Consider the following 6,897-nt stretch of genomic DNA (forward strand, 5'->3'; position numbering starts at 1 on the left):
TTGAGCTTAGTGGCAAGTAGCTTAGCAACTTTTAGCATGGGACCATGTAGCTAGGCAATGCTTGGAGTTTAGCTTAGCCACTTTTGGCTTAGCACATCACTTTTCTGTCCAATCATTAGTTGAACAGCTTTGAAAAGGTTTTATTTGACCAATATTTAGCTTAGCATTGGTTAGTTCAACAACAATAATAAGTCAGGGAATAAATGGATTTTCTGGTTACTATGATGTGTTTAACTCTGTGACAAAATGTGTCGCTATAACAAAGCACTGACATTTGACAGGAAAATTAAGCTAAATCATTTGATTTTCCAAAATAAATATTACAGCTTACTAGATGGCAAGTCTTTTCTCTTTTCTGTATTTTATTATATCCTGACTTTTTGTAACTTGACTTTTTTTTCACTCAAACCTACAGCGGGCCGCTGATGGATGACCTTTATGACCTTACTGCCGGGTTCAGGAGGTTTTCTGGAGAAAGTCTTGAGAGTCCTGATCCAGTTCCCCATTTTGACTTAAAACTTTCTCAGCAATCTCCGCTGAGGAATGTTGCAGGTATCCTGCTGTTGAATAATTTTTTTTTCTAATGAGTTTTTGAAAAGCAGAGATTTCATTCCAGTCATTTTGATCTGATCTGAAATCTGCACCTGTCCTGTTGCCGCCTTCCTGTCATGCCGTTGTCTTCACATCCTGTTGTCTTCCTTTTGTCTTCCCGTCCTGTTGCTGCCTGACAGACGGACTCACCTGGAGGAGGGGGCGGAGCTGCATCCACGTGGACAACGTGATTGTGTCAACATGGCTCTCTTCCTGCAGGATGTTCTTCTCTGGACGACTCGACACCCATATGATTCAGTTTCCTCAGGACCAAAGACATGTCTCTGTCCTTCATCTGTCTGTCCTCCAGGTCCACCCGGTCTGTGTAGGGCGAGTGTTGGAAGGCGGATTTCATCCTCTTGTCCCGGTAAAGAACATATTTGGAACTTCAGGGGCCTCACGTGTAAAAGCTTTCACACTAAAAATTAGTATATGGACAAATATATTTAATGTTGCAAGGATGAGTGACCCTTAAAATCACACATCTAGTGATATCATTTGAGATATCTTGAAAGAAATTTTGATTTGTCCAAATATAATTAAAGATATCTTGAATTATTAGTCCGAATGTTAATATAGACATCGTAAATTGCCATTATGAATAGTCAAAATGTATTTTTGTCTAGTCAAAATGCATTTATAGATATCACAAACATAATTATGGATATTAACAGGCGCATGCAGATGGGGTAGCTGGGGGGGCTTGAGCACCTGCCCCTTTAGCTCCTTGCCCCCAAAGTGCCCTTTTGGTCTTTTTTTGGGGGGTGGGTATTATTATTTCCTAAGCCTCTTCTGACACATAAAAACATGTGCTAAAATTCTTTGCTTTTTTGTTTCTTTTTTGTACTACATAATAAGCCGGTCACCTTGTTACCTTTGACCTTTTGCCCGTGACGCGTGACGCATGACGCATGACGCAGTTGCCTCTCACGCAGTGCGATAAGGCGGCTAACTGGAGCTCAACGTAGCCAACGTTCCAGATTACAGATCAGTTTTTGGTGAATTATAAAAAAAAAATCGTTTTTGGTGAATAAAGTGGAGTAACTTGCTACTTGTCAGATAACAGAAAACGTTGAAGTATTGTTTCTGCTTCAGCTCGGAGTCGCAGTTTAAGCAGAGAGGTAATGAAATACAACAGACACTGACAGGCCTCTGCGTCTGCCTTTCTCTGAAGAACTACTGAGCGGGAGGAGACAACCAGGTGAGGAAAAACTGTTCTTATCTATCGATTCAGTATTTTTATTATACAGACATTAGGCTGTTGTTGTTGTGCTATTAGCTAGATGCTAGCTAACGACTTTGCTAGCAAAGCAAGATAACTAAAAACTTCTCCCCTGTATCTTTAATGATATCAGTCATTCTTCAGTATTTATTATGCAATAAGGGCACATCACCCGTCCATAACCGACTATCTCCATAATGGATATATGTCCGATCTTCTAACTTCCTTTGCTTCATAATGTACATTTCATTTATTCCAGGGTTAGGTAAATGAATCTTGAAGGAGAATAACACTGAAATAAAAGTCCATATTCATTGAGAATTAAAAATAACTCAACCTGAATTACCATGATACAAAAGTGCGTAATTAATGAAGGGGAAAAAACTCCAGTTTAGGGTTCGCAGAGTATGAAGTTAAATTTTTTTTTCCCAATTATTCAATGGGGGAAAAAAAAATCTAACCTCAGTTAAGTAAAATAAAATTGTAATAAAAACTTTTGGAATTGTAATGATTCCTTTTTAAAAAAACAAGTCGTTTTGTTTAAAAAACTTTTTTTTAAATAACAAATTTTTGTCTTGTGAGCTTAAAAAGTTATTTGCCAAACAAACTTTTATTTACACACATCATAAATCTTTTGTTGTGATTTTAGGCCCTGCTCAAGACGTCATGTGAGAATCACAAGCAAAACTTTGAGTCACAAACAAAAACTTAGAATATTAAGAAAAGATTTCTGACAAGCACAAATAAGTTTGTTTTGCAAAAAAATTCACTTCATGAGACAAATGTGATTTAAATGTTTTAAAAAAGTTTTTTTAAGCAAAACTCAGTAGGCTTTTCTCATGGTGACACGCATTAACAATTCAATTTTTGCTTTTGTGTATTTTTTTTTCTTCTGCGGTTCCAAGTTAAAGTTTGATGCAGCTCTGCTTTCCTGAATGGGCCATCTTCATCTCCACTGCAGCAAACAGGCAGCTCTTTTATAGATTACGGTTCACTAAAAGGTTGCATTGTGCCCTTGTTTATATTTTTAATAGTGTAATTCTGTAAAGACAAAATATGTCTGGTGGTCCAGCTCTGATTTACATGTCTTGCTAAATTGCGGGTTTGAATATTGCAATACTTTCCTATAACAAAATAGACCTGGAGAAAGAAATTACTAATAAAATATCTTACATAGGCATAGTGTTATGCTCTGTATGGAGATGTTCGTTAGCTTTGATTGTATATGTCACATTTTTGTAATTTATCATTGTTTATTAAACTCTGAAATTTGAGTGTCTTTGTTAATATTCTGTCCTAAAATACGGTTAGATGTGCCCTTTTTTTGTTGTTGAGCACCTGCCCCTTTAATGGTCTCTGCACGGCCCTGGATGTTAAGGCGAAACCAAATTTATGCTAATACGGTCTGCCGTAGAGTTTGTATTGACTCTATGTACTACACCTGTTTGAACGCCAGATGGCGCCATAGTGAAACGTTTAGATTTGAAGCAGCGGTGCTCTTTTAGTTGCGCCGTTCAGACGTGATTAGAGTTCATATTTAACTGAACATAATTTGGACATGTTTCAGTTGCACCTTATGAAAATCACAACTGTTAAAACAAATATTGACAGTTGCAGTAAAACTGTTGTGTTTCGTGCTTTGTTTTGCTTTCCTCTTCACATCTGTTGGACTTGCAACAAAAAAATAATAATCTTAAAGTTAAACTTGTGGTAACGAGTACAGAGATAAACCAAGTAGCATCTTTAATCCCAATTTGTTCAAAAATATCTTAAAAATACTTTTAACGGTCATGTAATTGATTATTTGAAGCAAGAAATCTTGCTACAGTATTTGAATCAGACATATTTTAATATATAGAAGGTAATGGTAAGACATTTGGAGGTTGTAAAAAGGCCCATATCATCACTCCTCCACCATCATGCTTGCCCATTGGTGTGACGTGTTTCTGTTGACATATTTTGGTTTTCTCCAGACATGGAGCTGAGCATTGTGGGTAAAAATCTCTTTAGCTTTGTCTTCACTCAAAAGAAACTTTAAACATTTGAGTCATGGTGACATTTTTGTTTTACTGAGATTTCTTTTTTCTTTTTGATACAAGCTTTAATTTTTATTTTTTTCTAATTATTTTTGAAATGATACTTAATATACAACATGCTGAGGGCTGTAAGAGATAAAAGATAAAAAATAAAAGTAAAATAAAAATAAAAATAAAATGAAAGATAAAAAAGATAAAAGATAAGGGCTAGGGCTGTAAGAGATAAACTAATTTCTTTTCTCACTTATTAACACGTTTTATTAACACGTTTTAGTATCAGACACAGATAATCTGAGTAAACAAAGTCAACCTGGTTGAGGTGAGAAAGATCTTGTCAAATCATAAATTAAGTGTGAGTAATGACATTTTTTGAGAGGGTGTTTATTTTTATTAACCACACCCAGGAGGACCGATTACTGCCTGGCTGGTGTAAAGTAGAAATCCCTTAAACAGAACCTGTTTGACAACAATATGAGGCCAACGCATCATGCCGTGTTTCGAAGGAAATTAAGAAACCGTCACGTATCAGTCTGGAAAGAGTTAAAGCCATTTGTTGTACACAAACAAGTAAATAATTCCTTAATATTGATTAAAAGGTTCAGGTTAAACTGGCAGATTATTTCACTTATAACATGGGAGAATGTCTTTTTATAATTGAAACGATTTGTGTGAAACTAGTACTTTATTCATCAATATGAAGCAGTTATTTACTTAAAATAAGCTCCTCTTGCTGAAAAGTTACTTGTAAGTTAGTTTTGTCTAAATTAGTTCAGTATTTGCTCTAAACATACCAGTATTTAGTGCAAATACTGAGATATTTGCACTAAAAACTACAAAAATACTTGGTAATATTTTTGCTTTTTGATGTGTTTTCAGGAAATGTTAAGTAAAGCTACTTCAAATTTTTCTCATGTGGGGATGATTTGCGTTTTCTTTTTTAGTTTTTAATGTTTTTAATGTTTTAAAACATTACATTTTAATGTTTTAAATGTTTTATTGGAAGCTTTTAATGTTTTATTGGAAACTAGCAGAATTTTAATTTCTTCTCCACCTTAATTTGGTGCTCAAATGCTGTTTAAGTTTTATATTTTTCTGTCATTCTTTTGTTGATTTGGATTTATTTTAGCAGCATCAGATGGTCAGTAAGTTTAAACCTAGTAAATGTAAACTACAGCGGGCCACAAAAGTCATTAAATTAAAAATGCAAAAATTAGTTTGAGGTTTTTGAAATGTTTTTAGCTTTGCTTACTTGCTAAACTAATGTTTTTTAAGTGCATTCACCACAGACACAAAATATTACCAAGTATTTTTGTAGTTTCTACTACAAATATTATACTACACTTGAAATAAGACAAAACTAATGCTCCAGTAAATTTTTTATTAAAATAAAGAAGCTTTTATCTCAACACTTGAGACAAATACAAATATATTGACGAGAAAGTACTACATTATTTCACTCATAACAGGAAAAAATTTATAAATTAATCTGCTTTATTTCAAGTGTACTAAAATTTACAAATACCTAGTAAAACTTTGTTTTTACTGTCATTAAAAATCATATATATATATATAACTTTTTAAAGACATTTTCCAAGTGTTCCGTTTTTGAATTCAAATTTGGCTCTGACTTCTTGCCAGGGGCCGAACAAAACCATTTCAAGGGCCACAAATGGCCCCCAGGCCACACTTTGGACACCTTTGTCTAACATGTCACTGAAACGTTACTTGTAAGTTTTGTCTCATTTCAAGTGTACAAACTTATTTGCAAAAGAAGCTAAACCAAAAATAGATGTTATTTTGGACATTTGTTTAAATGTGTTAACCTGAAATCAGTCAAAAAAGTATAGATGAAGGTAAACGGCAACAAATAATATGAAATCTACGTTTGATTTTGATTTATCGCATGAATGTGCAGGTTTTCTCCCACACAAAAAGCTGCAGTATCGTGATCGGAGCAGCAGAGAGAAGCAGCCTCCTGCCTCCATTACTGACTGTTGTCTGCGTTGTCCTCGCTGACCTCAGCTGTGCCGTTGCTAAGTTGAGTTAAACTTTGCCTCCCTCCACACACAGAGACAGCCTGTCCCCTTCCCCTCACAGCTGTGTGGCCTGAATGCTGGAAATAGCTGCCGGAGCCACGGATGTTTAACAGTGGCTAACGTTGGCATTGTGAAGCGGGCGGCTGGGATTAATTAAGGAGAAACAATCGTAACGATAAACGATGCTACACGCAGACTCAAAGCTGAAAATCAGTTTAGACGTCTTCCCGCTCTATTTTTTTTTGCTTCTCTTCTCTCGTTTACTTGGATTCCCTTCGGTAGAATTTCTACCGGTCCAATCAGCGAACAGAAGAAGTTGTGAACGATGACGTAACTTAAGAATTGTAGTCTGTTGCTCTAGCAACAGCGGCGGAGGAAGTTAACGAGGCCGTTAAGTTCGTGTTGTCCACTGAACGCCAACGCCATCTTGTTTGGATCGGAACTTCTCTCTTGAAAGAAGCTTCGTAACATCGAACGCTACGGCCAAAAATTAGCCATCCATCCATTCATTTTCTTGCACCCTTGTCCCTTAATGGGGTCGGGAGGGTTGCTGGTGCCTATCTCCAGCTAACGTTTCGGGCGAGAGGCGGGGTCACCCTGGACAGGTCGCCAGACTGTCGTAGGGCAACACAGAGACACACAACCATGCACACACACACTCACACCTAGGGGCCAAGTAATCTAACAGTCATGTTTTTGGACTGTGGGAGGAAACCGGAGTACCCGGAGAAAACCCACACATGCACAGGGAGAACATGCAAACTCCATGCAGAAAGACCCCAGGCCGGGGATCGAACCCAGAACCTTCTTGCTGCAAGGCAACAGCTCTACCAACTGCGCCACTGTGCAGCTGCCAAAAATTAGCGATTGGGTAAAATTTTAAACTTTAGAGTCCCCCCCTTCACCCCCCACATGGTCAACTGAGTTACTGAAGCAAACTTTTCAATAATATCAAATATAGAAAAAAAATGTGTAGTGTGTGGCATGCAAACAGAGCAAAACCAGGAGACGA

General features: G+C 36.7%; 1 long non-coding RNA gene across 1 annotated transcript; it reads left to right on the plus strand.

The window, feature by feature from the left end:
- The first annotated feature begins 95 nt into the window (after nucleotides 1-95).
- LOC145554990 (uncharacterized) lies at nucleotides 96-1,152 on the plus strand. The gene is made up of 2 exons (XR_014091027.1): nucleotides 96-552; nucleotides 732-1,152. It is a non-coding gene; the product is annotated as an uncharacterized LOC145554990 (long non-coding RNA).
- Nucleotides 1,153-6,897: the final 5,745 nt, after the last annotated feature.

This window comes from Poecilia reticulata, chromosome 15, assembly GCF_904066995.2.
Source record: "Poecilia reticulata chromosome 15, P_reticulata-male-v2, whole genome shotgun sequence".
In the NCBI taxonomy this organism is placed as follows: domain Eukaryota; kingdom Metazoa; phylum Chordata; class Actinopteri; order Cyprinodontiformes; family Poeciliidae; genus Poecilia; species Poecilia reticulata.